This window comes from Palaemon carinicauda, chromosome 19 (assembly GCF_036898095.1).
Source record: "Palaemon carinicauda isolate YSFRI2023 chromosome 19, ASM3689809v2, whole genome shotgun sequence".
NCBI classification, from domain to species: domain Eukaryota; kingdom Metazoa; phylum Arthropoda; class Malacostraca; order Decapoda; family Palaemonidae; genus Palaemon; species Palaemon carinicauda.
Window position 1 is genome coordinate 97,603,164 of NC_090743.1, and position 16,364 is coordinate 97,619,527.

Consider the following 16,364-nt stretch of genomic DNA (forward strand, 5'->3'; position numbering starts at 1 on the left):
AAGAATTAGTTATACAAGATCTTAACAACTCCAAATGTTTAAATTAAATCGCTTTACCCAAGTTCAAATGGAGTCGCCCCGACAGACTAAAAGGTCTTTGAGACATCCTAAATCCGTTCAACTCTCTCTCTCTCTCTCTCTCTCTCTCTCTCTCTCTCTCTCTCTCTCTCTCTCTCTCTCTCTCTCTCTCTCTCAATTAGTTTGTCATGTATGTTGCATTAGATTTTTCATAATTCTGACCATCATTTACATTCAGATCTTCCCGGACAGTACCATCCTGTTCGTAATAATGTACATGCAGTTAATTCTAATAGTCCTGCCTTCTCCATCGTGAGACTCAATACTACACAGTATTCTAGAAGTTTTATTCCAGGCGTAACCAAGTTGTGGAAGGATCTTCCTAATCAGGTAATTGAATCAGTAGAATTCAAAAGTTCACACTTACAGAAATGTTATGTTGAACAGGCTGAAATAGTCTCTCTTTATAGTATATTTATGAAAGATTTGTTTTAATGATGTTACTGATCTTAAAATATCTATTATTAATTATTCCTCACTTCTCATAAAGTTTATTTATTTCCACATTTACTTTCCTCACTGGGCTATTTTTCCCAGTTGCAGCCCTTGAGCTTATAGCAACCTACTTTTCCAATTAGGGTTGTAGCTTAGCTAATAATAATAATAATAATAATAATAATAATAATAATAATAATCTACCTACGAATGTGCTTGATACCTTCATTTTTGTATTGTATTCATTGTGGCTTTTGCTCCATATATATATGTATACTGTATATATATATATATATATATATATATATATATATATATATATATATATATATATATATATATATATATATATATATATATATACTTGTGTGTTTGTACGTATATACATATAATGATTATATATACATATATATATATATATATATATATATATATATATATATATATATATATATATATATATATATATATATATATATATATATATATATATATATATATATATATATATATATATATATATATATACTCATATACATATACATATCATCAATCGACGTATTCTTTTAAAAGAGTAAAGGATTGAAAAAAGTTGGAGAGATGATACAAAATCCTGTCTGTTGATATAATTAAGGCTATGGGGTGCGATGAAACTTTTGATGGTCAAAATGTATAGTAAAATTAATGATGACATTCAAATAAGACTAAAACACAAATGTAGATGTACTCAAAGTGGAAATAAAATCGTAGGGTAAGCAAGATATATACTTATATGCGACTGAAATAGTAAAAATATAAAAGAAATTCACTGGATCCTCGCATAAAGGTAAATATATAGAGAAGCTATATGAAATTATTGTATCCCAGTGTCAACGGAGTTAATGTTTCTAAAACTTGCTAAGTGAGGGAGGAAATGAGAGTTGAATGATAGAAGACTTGAAAGGGTGATGTAATCTTCATAGTGCATATGATGTGACTAATAGGGACATGACCTACTTATGAAAAATAAACGCTTACTATTTCAAAGGAAACCAAGAATTGCTGAATTGCCCTTTAGATGCTGCAGTAATAAGGTTTGGACAGTTTTGGCATAGTCGGAGATATTTTATGGTATACACAATTAGTTATTGAAAGCATTTCAAACATTTTATGAAGGAAGACTACCACATAAGAGATAAGTATTGTGTGAATTTGGAAGATGATGAATTTCCAACTTGAAGAAAAAGCAGAGACGCAATTTTGGGAAAATGGCAGTCATCAGGTATACAGAGGGAAATATATTGCATTCCGATGAGGACATTAAGAGGAGATGGAGAGAATATTTTAAACGTCTGTCTAATGTTGAACATAAGAAAGAGGAGCTGTGAGAAGCAAAATGGATGGAGGGGGAAGTGATGGATATACGTTATACAAGAGTGAAACTGGCATGATGTAAAATGATGAATGGTAAAGAACCAGGTCAATCAGTTTCGAATTGAAATGGTTACAATACTATCTACAGAGAGGGAAGAATGGATACTGGATTTAATAAGCGCAATATGGGAAGAGAAAATAATGCCTAAAGACTGGGAGGAGAGTCTAATCTTATCTATATCTAAGCAGAAAGATGATATCATGGAATGTGGTGACTAAAGCGAGATTAAACTAATAGAGCATAGTGTGAAAGTTATTGAGAGGGCACTAGGTGAAAGAATGTGAGAGATTGCAAAGAGTGGTAAACAGCATTACTGTATGGATTCATGATGGGGAGAGGGACTCTGGATGCTAACTTTATAGTAAGGCAGCTACATGAAAAGGGACTAGAGGGAAACCAGGTGGACTTTTGTACTTTTGAAGATCTGTAGAAGGATTAAGATAGAATACCAAGGGAAGTGATATTTTCTTGTTTGCGGAAGAGGAAAGTCCCAGAGAAGTTGGTTAGAATGGAAGAAATGATGTACAAAAGAACAAGAACAAAAGTAATAACAGCTTTTGGGGAAACAAAAAGCTTTGAAGTTAGAGCTGTATTACACCAGGGGCCAGCATTACCCCATTTTTATTAGTGCTGGTCTTGGATGTGTTAAGTGAAGGGATCAGAAATGAACAGTTTTGGGAGTTGCTATATGCAGATAATTTGGTGATTATTTCTGCAAATAAGGAAGACTTACAGAGAAGGGTTGTAGAGTGGCAAGAGACTGGAGAGGTGGTGGCTTGAAGGTAAATGTAGATAACATTGAAAATATGGTTAGCAGTAATGAAGGTAGGTACAGGATAGCCCAGATGAAAGTAGAGGATCGATTATAAAATAGATAGAACACTATAGATCCTTGGGTTCTACTATAAGTGAGAAGGGAGGATGTGAGGCTGAAGTTGAGAATAGGATAAAAGCAACCTGGAAATGTTGAGGGAGGTAGCATGAGTGGTTTGTGGTAAGAAAAGGCCAATCAAGCTGAAAGTCAAAATCTATAGCACAGTAATAAGACCAGTGTTAATGTATGTATAGGAAACGTCTTTAAGACAAAAAGTGGAAGCAAAGAGAGAAGAGAGATGAGAATGCTAAGGTGGATTATAGGAAAATTGTTGATTTAAATATTGGAAAAGGATGAAATTAGAAGAATGACAAGGGTAGTACAGTGTGATAAGAGTGTCACGACTTAGATGGTGGGGACACATGTTGAGGATGGATGGTGGGGAGGGAGTGACGAGGCTTGGGGGTAACTGTTTAGGAGGAAAGATCGAGAATTAGATGGTGAGATAAAGTGAAGAATGATATGGGGAGAAGAGGTTTCTTGGAAGAGGATGCCTTTGATAGAAGGCATTTGAGAGGGCACATCCGGTAACTGACCGCTTAACGTATGTATAACTGTGGGTAGGAAGAAAAAGTCATAAAAAAATGACAGTTCATCCAGATGCAAAGATATAGCAAAGGATAATGAATCGTTGATGGATTGTGGATGGGTGATATTATCAGAACTGTTTGGGAATAGTGATGAAAAACGAAAAATAATTGAGAGTTTCGTATGAAGGTTTTGCATAAATTCCACAGAGGCTTCCCAAATCCAGCAATATTTTTTACATCTGCTGCACACCAATAATACTATGTCTACATCGCAGCAATACTATGTCAGAGAGTGCAATTTTGGTAAAATTTAACATTTTGATGTAAATGTGATATTGTGAAGGTACAATAAGTGTAAGACAATAAACAAAGTGAAGGAATGGTAATTAGGTTAGCGTAACACGCAAGTTACCAGTTTATATCAATATTTGATACTAAATATAATAGATTATTATTATTATTATTATTATTATTATTATTATCATTATTATTACTATTACTTGCTAAGCTACAACCCTAGTTGGAAAAGCAGGATACTATAAGCCCAGGGGCTCCAACAGGGAAAATAGCCCAGTGAGGATAGGAAACAAGGAAATAAGAAACGTAATTAACAATAAAAACTAAATATTTTAAGAACAGTAACAACATTGGAATAAATATTTCATATTTAAACTATAAAATCTTTAACAAAACAACAAAAAGAGAAACAAGACAGAACAGTGTGCCCGAGTGTACCCTCAAGCAAGAGAATCATAACCGAAGACAGTGGAAGGCCATAGCGCGAGACTATGGCACTACCCAAGACTAGCGAAATGTGGTTTGATTTTGGAGTGTCCTTCTCCTAGAAGAGCTACTTACCACAACTAAAGTCTCTCTTCTATCCTTAACAGGTAGTAGGTTGGCCAGGGCACCAGCCACCCGTTGAGATACTACCGTTAGAAAGTTATTGGGTTCTTTGACCAGAAAGTACTACATTGGATCCTTCTCTCTAGTTACGGTTCACTTTTCCTTTGCCTACGCAGACACTGAATAGTCTGGTCTATTCTTTACAGATTCTCCTCTGTCCTCATACACCTGACAACACTTGAGATTACCGAACAATTCTTCTTCACTCAAGGGGTTAAATACAGCACTGTGATTTTTCAGTGGCTACTTTTCTATTGGTAAGGGTAGAAGGGACTCTTTAGCTATAGTAAGCAGCTCTTCTAGGAGAAGGACACTCCAAAATCAAACCATAGTTCTCCAGTCTTGGGTAGTGCCATAGCCTCTGTACCATGGTCTTCCACTGTCTTGGGTTAGAGTTCTTTTGCTTGAGGGTACACCTGGGCACACTATTCTACCTCATTTCTCTTCCTCTTGTTTTGTTAAAGTTTTCATAGTTTATATAGGAAATATTTATTTAAATGTTACAGTTCTTAAAATATTTTATTTTTCCTTGTTTCCTTTCCTCACTGGGCAATTTTCCCTGTTGGGGCCCCTGGACTTATAGCATCTTGCTTTTCCAACTAATAATTAGAGGAAAGTAGCCACTGAACAATTACAGTGCAGTAGTAAACCCCTTGAGAGAAGAATTGTTTGGTAATCTCAGTGTTGTCATGTGTGTGAGGATAGAGGGGAATATGTAATAAAAATAGTCCAGACTATTCGGTGAATGTTTAGGCAAAGGGAAAATGAACCGTAAACAGAGAGAAGGATCCAATGTAGTACCACCTGGCCAGTCAAAGGACCCAATAACTCTCTAGCGGTAGTATCTCAACGGGTGGCTGGTGCGCTGGCCAACCTACTACCTGTCAAGGTAGTAGATGAAGGATGAGAAGAGAGAGGAGATTAATAGAAAATTAAAAGCAAAAAATGAAGCGTGCAGAACTTTGAGAAAAGCCAATAATACTAATTGTGGAAATAAATGTGAGAATTTAGTATGTTATTGTCGAGGCAACTCTATAAAAATCAGTTGTAAATTTGAAATGGAAAAAGAAACTAAACGCTTTTAAATCACAAGTTTAATTGTTTGCTGAGTATATCTAGTGTATGAGAATAGGAATAGAAATTAAACTTCTAGAATACTTTATAGTAATGAGCCTAATGATGGAAAATATATGACTATTAGAATTATCAGCATACCTAGTATTAGGAACAGGATGGTACTATTCAGGAAGATCTGAATGTATAGGATGGTCAGAATTGTGGAGTCGTTTCCGAAATCAATGCAGATACAAACATAATTTCTGAAGGAGCGTGTAAGCTTCACGAATTAGTCTGTTTTAACCAAGAGATGACGTTCCTGAATAAATGACATCAATTTAGCTGAAAAACAAAATGGATTCGTAAGCGTCATGAAATTCTGTGAAGCCTTGTCAAAATGAATTTATGAACTTAAAAATAAAAATTTATACTTAATTTTCATATATACATTTCAAAGAATCTTAAGTTTCCAAATATTTGTATCACAAATTTTCACCATCATGGTCTTTATAATAAAGTGTAATTCCATAACTCAATGTAGTCCAGAAGAGGGGTCACGAAGTGGTTCGAAACACGTGTCAACACCAAATAAAAAATGGAGAAACGTGAATGCATTTTTCCTGTTATTCAAAAAACTATCTGGAGGGCGATTTTTGAACGCCACATTGTCTATGCAATATATATATATATATATATATATATATATATATATATATATATATATATATATATATATATATATATATATATGTGTGTGTGTGTGTGTGTGTGTGTGTTTGAAAATATCAACCACAATGGCATTTGATACTGAATTCTACCTTGGGAATATATATCCACTGGAATTCATTTATGGTAATAGCTTCTGGCTGGGCAGAGATTCGAATCCTTCCCTATATATATATATATATATATATATATATATATATATATATATATATATATATATATATATATATATATATATATATATATATATATATATATATATATCAGGGCTGCAAACTCGTGAATTGAGTAGTAATGAACATTTGCAAAGATATTAATAGGCTTTCTGTATACACTAAACTTGAATCTATCGTTACACCTGTTTAAACGCTAGTATACACTGCATAATATATTGAGGAAGAAATTAAGCTGATAAGGGCAATAAGTAAGACATTGAAGTACCCTGGAATTGTATTCGATGATGCAATATGAACAGCAAAAGGGACCATCTTTTGTAATGATAACAGGGGGAAACTATAATACACGAAACCTACTAGTACTGCCATATAGTAATTATTTTTTTTAGAAATTCCCAAATGTGTTAAAACATTTCTACAGAAATGCAGCATTGCGATTAAAATGTATATTGGTCAAAGACATAGAAAAAAGAATTGAACTACATAAGAAAAATGTCAGATACGCTAAGATAATAATGCAATGTCTGTCCATGTTAGTGGTAAAAAATCACACTATTAATTGGTCATGTGCAAAGAAACAGGTTCACTAACATAACTCATTGGAAAGAAACATCCTAAGCATCCAGTTTCATAAAAGAATGGTTTGATAACAACTTGAATATCGGGTATGGAATGTACAAACGCCATGCATTTATATATATATATATATATATATATATATATATATATATATATATATATATATATATATATATATATATATGTATATGTATATATATATATATATATATATATATATATATATATATATATATATATATATATACACATATACACACACACACACACACATATATATATATATATATATATATATATATATATATATATATATATATATATATATATATATATGTATATATGGGTATGTATATATAAATATAAATATATAAATAAATATAAATATATATACATATATATATATGTATATATATATATATATATATATATATATATATATATATATATATATATATATATTACCGTTAAAGTCTATAATAAGGTAATGAATGAAATACCTAGCGATTTTACGAAATGGCCAAAATTGTCATTTAAAGTGTATATAATAAAATTATAAAATTTAACTAGCTATTTCATGAAATCCCATACGTTGATCAGGGAATGTGTGTGTGTGTATGTATGTATGTATATATATATATATATATATATATATATATAAATATATATATATATATATATATATATATATATATATATATATATATATATATATATATATACATATATATATATAAATATATATATATATATATATATATATATATATATATATATATATATATATATATATATATATATATATATATATGTTCTTAATAATGGTATCCTTATCTCCCTGATCTCTGGCAACAAGCGGAGGTCATAACTCTATTCCGAATTTCAGTCATCCTGATGTCTTATTTAGTTTCCATGCCACTGTTTGTCTTCTTTAGTACAATTATTCAGTGGAGTTATTATTATGGCTGTACTATTTCGACTTATTTCAATTTGAAAATGAAAGATATTAGTGCAAAGTTCTCAGCAAAAATGAAGGAGTTACCGGTCGCTACCAACATCGCTTTAATGTCTAAATATTAATATAAAGCTGTTGTTAGTCAAGTAAAGTGTCAAAAAGTGTCAAAACATTCGGAAAAAGTTGCCTTCATATTACTAGTTATTAAAACCTTACAATGTGTTTCATGTACAAGGAAATGATAAATTGATTTCTCCTAAGTGCAGCACTGAGGATGCCATTAGATATTATATGACAGACGATGAATAAATGATATTCTATATAGAACGCATTGTAGTATTGGCCATAGAGGTGGGATCATATGCTTCACGAGGTAATCAAACATTACAAAAAAATGGAACACAACAAAAATTTTCTTTGCTTTTACTTTGTTGTGAAACAGGTCACAAAAATTTGGTAATAAGAAAGTAATAACTGTTGAACAAATGGTATTTAAGCATTATAACAGCCGATGCCATTTAGACTTGATAGACCTGCAGTCACAACCTGAAGGTAATTACAAATTAACTTTTTTTTTCAGAACCATTCAATAAAGTACATTGCCTTGCGCCCTTTATAATTTAGTTGATGTTTTTACTAGTTTTGTGGCAACACGTGCGTTACAGTCTGACAACAAGCACTTGGGCATAGACAAGGTTTTCTTTGCTGCTACTACACACAAAGGGGCCAAAAAAAAGTTGTCCCCCCTGTTACGAACATCCTTGCTGTAATAAATGAGGTCTATTTTATTTTATATTATTGACGAAAATTCAATAACATATCGATTAATGGTATAATAAAGTCTTTTTATATAGTTTACCTGATTAGCGTTCGTTATTTCATGTAATCGCTAGTTATTTCATTAAACATCTATTCAATATGTTAACAAAAATGTCTTATGTATACTTTAACTAAAACACCCCGTTATTTCATCAAATCGCTAGTTATTTCATGCATTAACTGAATTACAGACTTTAACTGTGACATTTGTACATACATATGTACATATGGAAGTGGATCTTTCTGTGTAATTAGAAAAGCTTCAATAAATAATTCGGATTATAATAAGAGTGAGTGAAATTAGAAAAAAATGGGGAATCTTATATAGAGTTTTGCTTCAGAGGACATGAAGGGAACAAAGAAAATGAAGTGGGGTTTCTTATTAATGAAAATCTTGCTGGTAACAGAGAAAATACTTTTTACTCCTAGTGATAGAATTGCAGGATTAATTATCAAACTAAGAAAGAAGTATAAACTGAAGATCATTCAAACGTCAGCACCAATCCCATACAGAGGAAAAAATAGAGCCTTTTTATGAAAATCTGGAGATAACTATGAAAAAACGTTGGAATCAATTTACATTTTTGGTGGGGGATTTCAATGTTGAAAGAGGTCAAAAGAAGAGAGGAGAATAAGCAGTAGGTAAATTTGGAGTATGCACAAGAAATGACAGAGGAGACATGCTTGTACGATTTTCTAAAAGAAGCAAACTTAAAATAATGAACACCTTTTATAAAAAGGATCATAGAAATGGAGATGGGGAAGCCTAAAATGGAGAAACAAAGAGTTAAATAGATTTTATTTTCAGTGAAATCATTAATTTAGTTAAAGATGTAACAGGGTTAAACAAGTTAAAGTCAAGCGATCGTAGAAAGGTGAGATGAAAGAGTTTAGATATGAGGAAAGAGAGAGAAAAAATAAGTTAAGAAAGAAAATAAACACTTCTGTAATAAGAGAAAAATCTGATGAGTTTAGTTTTGCAATACAAAATAGATACTCCCAGATATATGATGAAATGGAAGCAAGTAAAGAAGAATCAACAGTAACTTTTCTAAATTTGTATAGGAATCAGCGCAAGAGATAGGAGGAAAAGTTCCTAAACACGATCAAGGAAAACTATCAGGATAGACCAAAAACTTAATAAAGAAAAGATTGGAAATGAGGGTAAAATCCAAGAGAGATTAAACAGAATTAGCAGAACTATATGAAACAATAAAGAAACTAAAAACCCAAGCTATTCCTACACAAATAAGACCAAAACTGAGGAAACACTAAAGAAAAGAAGGATCAAGTTGATGAAAAGTGGACTTGGATCAGAGCACCAACAGTTGTTTGTTTTAAAGGATGAAAATGGAAGTATTATCAACAATAGAGATGGCGTGATAAAAATTGCAGAGGATACCTATACAATGCTATAGAATAGTGATACATTGAATAACGTTTGTAATAGAAATAATGAAACACCTAAGGTAGTACCAAACGTAACAATAGGAAAAAAAGCTATATAATTTATGAAAAGAGGCAAAGCAGCAGGGGAAGCTGGCCTAACAATTGATTTAATAATAAATGGAGAAAATTTCAGTAGTAAAACTGGCCAAAATTTACTTAACATGTCTGCAAGAATGCTATATACATAATACTTGGAATAAACCTTGTCATTATACTAATTCACAAAAAGGGAGACAAAAGATTTAAAAAATACCCGCCCATAAGTTTACTCACTGTACAGAAACATCTAAAATATTTACATAGAGCATAGGCCAAATAGAAATACAGCTAGACATAAATAAATCATGAGAGCAGGAAGGCTTTAAAAATGTTTATTTAACAACTGACCATATCCATGTAATTAACAACAAAGCATGGTATTTATAGACTATGGGAAACTTTTCATTATGTCAAAATTTAAGTAGTACTGAGAGCCCTTCAAAGACACGGAATAGATAGATTTTATGCTAGAACACTTGAAGATATGTATACAAGAAGTACAGCAATCCTAAAAGTATATAAAGCTAGTGAGAAAATCCCGATTAAGAACTTATTTACAGCATACCTAGAGGAAATTCTTAAGAATTTAGACAGGAAAAATGTATGAATCAATACTAAATGGAGAATATCAAAATAACTTAAGATTTGCAGCTGACAGTTGTGATTAGTGAATCATGAAATGGATTACAAAAAAAAAAGATAGAATATTTTAATAGAGAGAGCAGAAATGTAGGACTGACAATGAATATGAGTAAAATATGGATAATGTTCTATGGAAAAGCAGAGATAACAAATTATATAAAGTGTTTCCCAATGATAAGAGACTGAAATTAATAAAAAGAACAAGCATAGGATGGAGAGCATTTGGTAAAGAAAATGAGGTTATGAAAAGTAAAATGTCATTTTTTTCTAAAAAGAAAAGTATTTAATCAGATGCTCCTACCAGTTTTAACTTATGCATCAGAAAAAATGGTTAACCTTACTAAACCCTAGAACATAAGATAGTTACAACTCAAGAGCTATGGAAAAAAATTATGGGAATAACACTAAGAGACGGAAAAAGGGAAATATGGATATGATAGCAAATTAAAGTAGAGGTTATTCTAACATGTAAGAAAAAGAAATTTACATGGGCAGGTCATATAATGAGATAATAGATGGACATTAAGAATAACAGAATGGGTACCTAAAGATTGTCAAAGAAGCAGGGGAAGGAAGAGAAAACAATGGATTGACAAACTACGAAAGTTTGCGGGTGTAAACAGGCATAGAAAGACCATAACAGATGCAACTGGAAAGACATGTCTGAGGCCTTTGTTCTGCGGTGGACTAGTAACGGCTGATGATTGTGATGATGAAATCTATATATATATATATATATATATATATATATATATATATATATATATATATATATATATATATATATATATATATATATATATATATATATATATATATATATATATATATATATATATATATATATATATATATATATATTTCATAGGGAAGTGGGAGCACCCGAGAGGATTTTGGATTCTGCTTAAATGGTGTATGGAGGTGAAAATATTCATGTTGCATTTGAAACAAAAGTTGGGAATTTTCCTCAACTTTAAGAAGTAAAATTTTACACCTTGCCAATTAGTTCCAACGGCTAATGTTGAGAAGATCTGGAAAACGCACTACGAGGAACAATTAAAAGGAAGTGGAAGACGGGTAACTGGAGAAGATTATCCAGAACTAAGAGGAGAGCTATGGAACATACAGGAAACGCCAGATCTCCTGATAGAAGAAGTGGGAAAAGCTTTAAGAGCTATGTCAAGTGGGAAAGCACCAGGAATAGATGGACTACCAAAGGAATTGCTTGAAGCTGGCGGTGAGATGGTAGAAAGATGGTTGTGTGATTTATGCAGGGATATAGTAGATGGACAAGCAGCTCCAAATGATTGGATTGAAAACATTATAATTCCAACACACAAGAAAGGGGACACCACCTTATGCAAAAATTATAGGCCTATCAGTCTATTACCACATGCATATAAAATTTTAGCAAAAATCATACAAAGTAGAATAGCAAGGCAAGAAGAGGAAATAATTGATGAGGGTCAAGTAGGATTTAGGGCGGGTAGAGGAACAATCGATCATGTATTCACCTTCTCACAAATCATAGGAAAATTCTGGGAGAAGGAAAAAGATCTGTATTGTGTATTTATTGATTTCAGGCAAGCATTTGACTCCATATGGAGGGAAGGAATGATTAGGATTTTGAAGGAATGGAGATTAGAACCAAAAATACTGGAAACCATCAGGAGATTGTATGAAAGGACATCGGCTAGAGTAAGAAAAGGAAAGTGTTTGACAGAAGAGTTCATAACCACAGGCGGGGTTATACAGGGTTGCCCACTATCACCACACCTCTTCAACCTATACTTGGAATGGGTTATGAGAATGGCACTTGGAGATTATGAGGGTGGCATAGATATAGGAGGGACAAAAATATCTAACATGAGGTATGCAAATGACATAGTGCTTTTAGCAGAAACTAAGGAGGAACTTCAGAGAGTGTTGAGAATGGTGGAGGAGCAGTGCAGTAGGTATGAATTAATGATAAATAGAGAGAAAACCAAAAGTATGAAAATTGGACGCCAGAGAGAGGCCTTAGAAATACAGCTATCAGAGGGAGAAGTGGAACAAGTCAATGAGTTTAAATATTTGGGAGTGTTTTTCACAGCAGATGGAAAGATGGAAAGAGCAATTCAAGACCGAATCTCAAGTGGCCAGAAAGCACTTGGAAGGCTAAGAAGAATCTGGAAAGATAGAAATATATCCATTAAGTTGAAAATCAGGCTATTAAGAGCAATAGTAATCCCCACGGTGATATACGGTGCTGAATGCTGGATACTGAAGAAGAGAGAAGAGAAAAAGTTATTAGCCTTTGAAATGAAATGTCTGAGAAGAATCTGTGGTGTAAGATGGGAGGACAGAATTACGAACGAGAGAGTGAGAGAAATGGCTGGTGTTGAGGACACAATTCTGATTAGAGTGGAAGATATTCAGAGGAGATGGTTTGGGCATGTACAGAGGATGGAACAGGACAGATGGCCAAAGATAGTGCTGCATGGTCAAGTGGCCGGAAATAGACCGAGAGGACGACCAAGAGATACATGGGTGAAAACCTTCAAGAAAGCAAATAGAGGCGAGACATTTCAGCAGCTGGCACAGATGGCATTGGATAGGAGTCTGTGGAGAGAATGGCGATATCAGATGCAGGACCCAACCCGGAGAATTCCGGACGGGATTTAGTGAGTGAGTGTGATATATATATGTATGTATATATATATATATATATATATATATATATATATATATATATATATATATATATATAAATACATATATATATATATATATATATATATATATATATATATATATATATATATATATTTATATATGTATATATATATGTATATATATATATATATATATATATATATATATATATATATATATATATATATATATATATATATATATATATATATATCATCATAGTCCGTTGTTTGTCCACTGAAGAACAAAGGCCTCTGTTTACTGTCTTTCTATACCTCTCCACGCCCACAAATTTTCCTAGTTTATCAGTCCATCATCTTCTCTCCCTTCCGATGCATCTTTTGCAATGTCTAGGGGCCTATTCTGCTATTCCTAATGCCAATCTATTATTTGTCATTCTCTTGATATGCCTGACCATGTCCATTTCTTTTTCTTACATGTTGTTAGAATACCCTCTACTATGCCTTGCTCTCGTATCCATGTTCCTTTTTTCCTTTCTCCTACGTATTATTCCCATCATTATTCTTTTCATAGCTCTTTGAGTTGTAACCAGCGTATGATCTAAGGGTTTAGTAAGACCGAGTTTCTGATGCAAAAGTTACAACTTTTCTTTTTAGAGTAAGAGGAATTTTACATTTCATAATCGCATTAACTTTACCAAAAGCTCTCACCCCTTGCTTGTCCTTTTAATTCCTCTCTCTTGTCCTGGTGAGACACTTTCTATCTGCTTTAAGTACGTATATCAATTAACAACCTAAAGCTTGGACCATACATATAATATATATATATATATATATATATATATATATATATATATATATATATATATATATATATATATATATATATGGATGGTATGAAGTCCCAATTAGTCATTCACTGGCAGTGTAATTTTGTTTCCCGACCTGATATACTCGAATGAAATCTTACACTGTGAAAGGGTTTGTCTATTGCCATGATCAGCAAAGCTGAAATAGTCAGGGATACCCATAGGAGGAGAGCTTACTGTCAACGAACAGAGCAAAGTCTGGCAGAACCCCGGGCATCAATAATTAAACCTTGTCTCGGCTACCAGTCCCCAGTGGCTCTGGAATAACTGCCCACTGTAGCTGACAGATAAATTTACATTCCACTGCAGGGGTCACTAAAATCTCTGGAGTAGAACAGGCCACCTTTGGGATACTGAACCTTGTAACATACAACGCCAGAACTCTGTCTGAGGAATAAGATCTTGCTCAACTACTAAAAGAGCTAAAAGAAATCAATTGAGATATAATAAAATTAAGTGAATTTTGAACTGGAGAATATATTTTGCGTCATGTGTCATGAATTGTACACAAAAAAAAAAATCGGTTTTTTAATAAATAAAATCTTGCAGGTAACATAGAAGAATTTTTGCCTTGAAGGATGAATATATATATATATATATATATATATATATATATATATATATATATATATATATATATATATATATATATATATATATATATATATATTACTGTGCTAGGCGGTATATCTTAGCAATCCATGTTTGCCAAAAGTTATACTCATATAAGCGGATGAGCAACTTGGAGTTATGAAGGCTTTGGGTGTGAAGGGAAAACCCACCTAATTCTCGATGAAGTCACTGGCAGTAGGGTGATGAATAGAGTTTAAGGTGATGGACAAACTGTTTCTTTGGCTTTTACTCCAGATGCCTGGCGGTTGATCATTATAGAATTAGTATGGACTGGCAGGGGTCACTTGCCTTAGTTAGATAGGCACTGCGCATCACAGCAAACTGGCTATCCTTTCATGTATCTAGCCAATGAATCCTCTATGGATTTAGTCAGGCATGGAAAGAGAAGATGAAAGAGTGGCACCCAGTCCCAGGCGTACGGGGGGGGGGGGGGGGGGGAGGGGGACTAAGAATCTCCCGGTTTATAAAAACTAAAAATATAAAATAGGTAATTGGAATGCAAGAACCACGAATCAGGTTGGGAAGTAACAGCAAGTGCAGAGTGAATTTATAAATATGGTTTAGATATCTTAGCCCTAAATGAAACACATTGTAAGGGGATTGGAAAGGAAACATTAGACCAAGCCATAATATATATATATATATATATATATATATATATATATATATATATATATATATATATATATATATGTATGTATGTATGTATGTATATATATTTACTCAGGAAGATCAGATAGAGTTGGAAGAGAAGGGGTTGAAATGTTGATGACACCAAGAGCAGATAAGGCATTAACAGAGCGGAGAGCTGTAAATAGTACATTGTTACTAACAAAGTTAAAAAAAAGCAGTGCAATGTGAGTATTGGAGTTTACTATGCCCCAACTAATGATTCCCCTGAAGAAAGGAAAGATGAATACTATGAGGAACTGCAGAGGGTAACATAAGATCCCTTAGAGAGATATGAAAATTGTGATTCGCGACTTCAATGCTAAAGTTAGAAGAAATAATCATGGTATAGAGAATGTAATGGATGTGAAGGGTCTTAACAAAGTTCCAAATGAAAATGGAACACATTTCATGAGTTTAGCAAACCATCTTGTCATTGGAGGTACTCTTTTTCAACATAAGAACATCCACAAGTATACATGGAGTTTGCCATGTGGCAATTAAAAAATCAGATAGATCACATTGCCATTAATAAGGAGAGAAGGAGGACGCTGAAAAATGTCAGAAGCTATAGAGGTGCAGATAATGGTAGTGATCACCGGCTCCTCATTGCCAAACTGAAATTAAAACTGAATCAACCCTACAGGAAGATAGATAAAATACCTAGGTTTGATACAACTAAGCTTTTAGATGAAGAGCACAGAGAAACATTTGCAATTGAATATAGGAATCGAGTTCCAGCCCTAGAGACTTAAGAGACGAAGAACACACAATTAATGAAGAATGATGTGATATTAAGAACATATATCAGTCAGCTGATGGTGAAGCAGTTACAAGGAGAAAGCCATGGATATCAAATGA

General features: G+C 32.7%; 1 pseudogene; it reads right to left on the reverse strand.

Annotated features, from left to right (window-relative positions):
• The window catches only part of LOC137659155 (uncharacterized), an 88,046-nt pseudogene that overhangs the window by 35,705 nt on the left and 35,977 nt on the right, over positions 1-16,364 (reverse strand).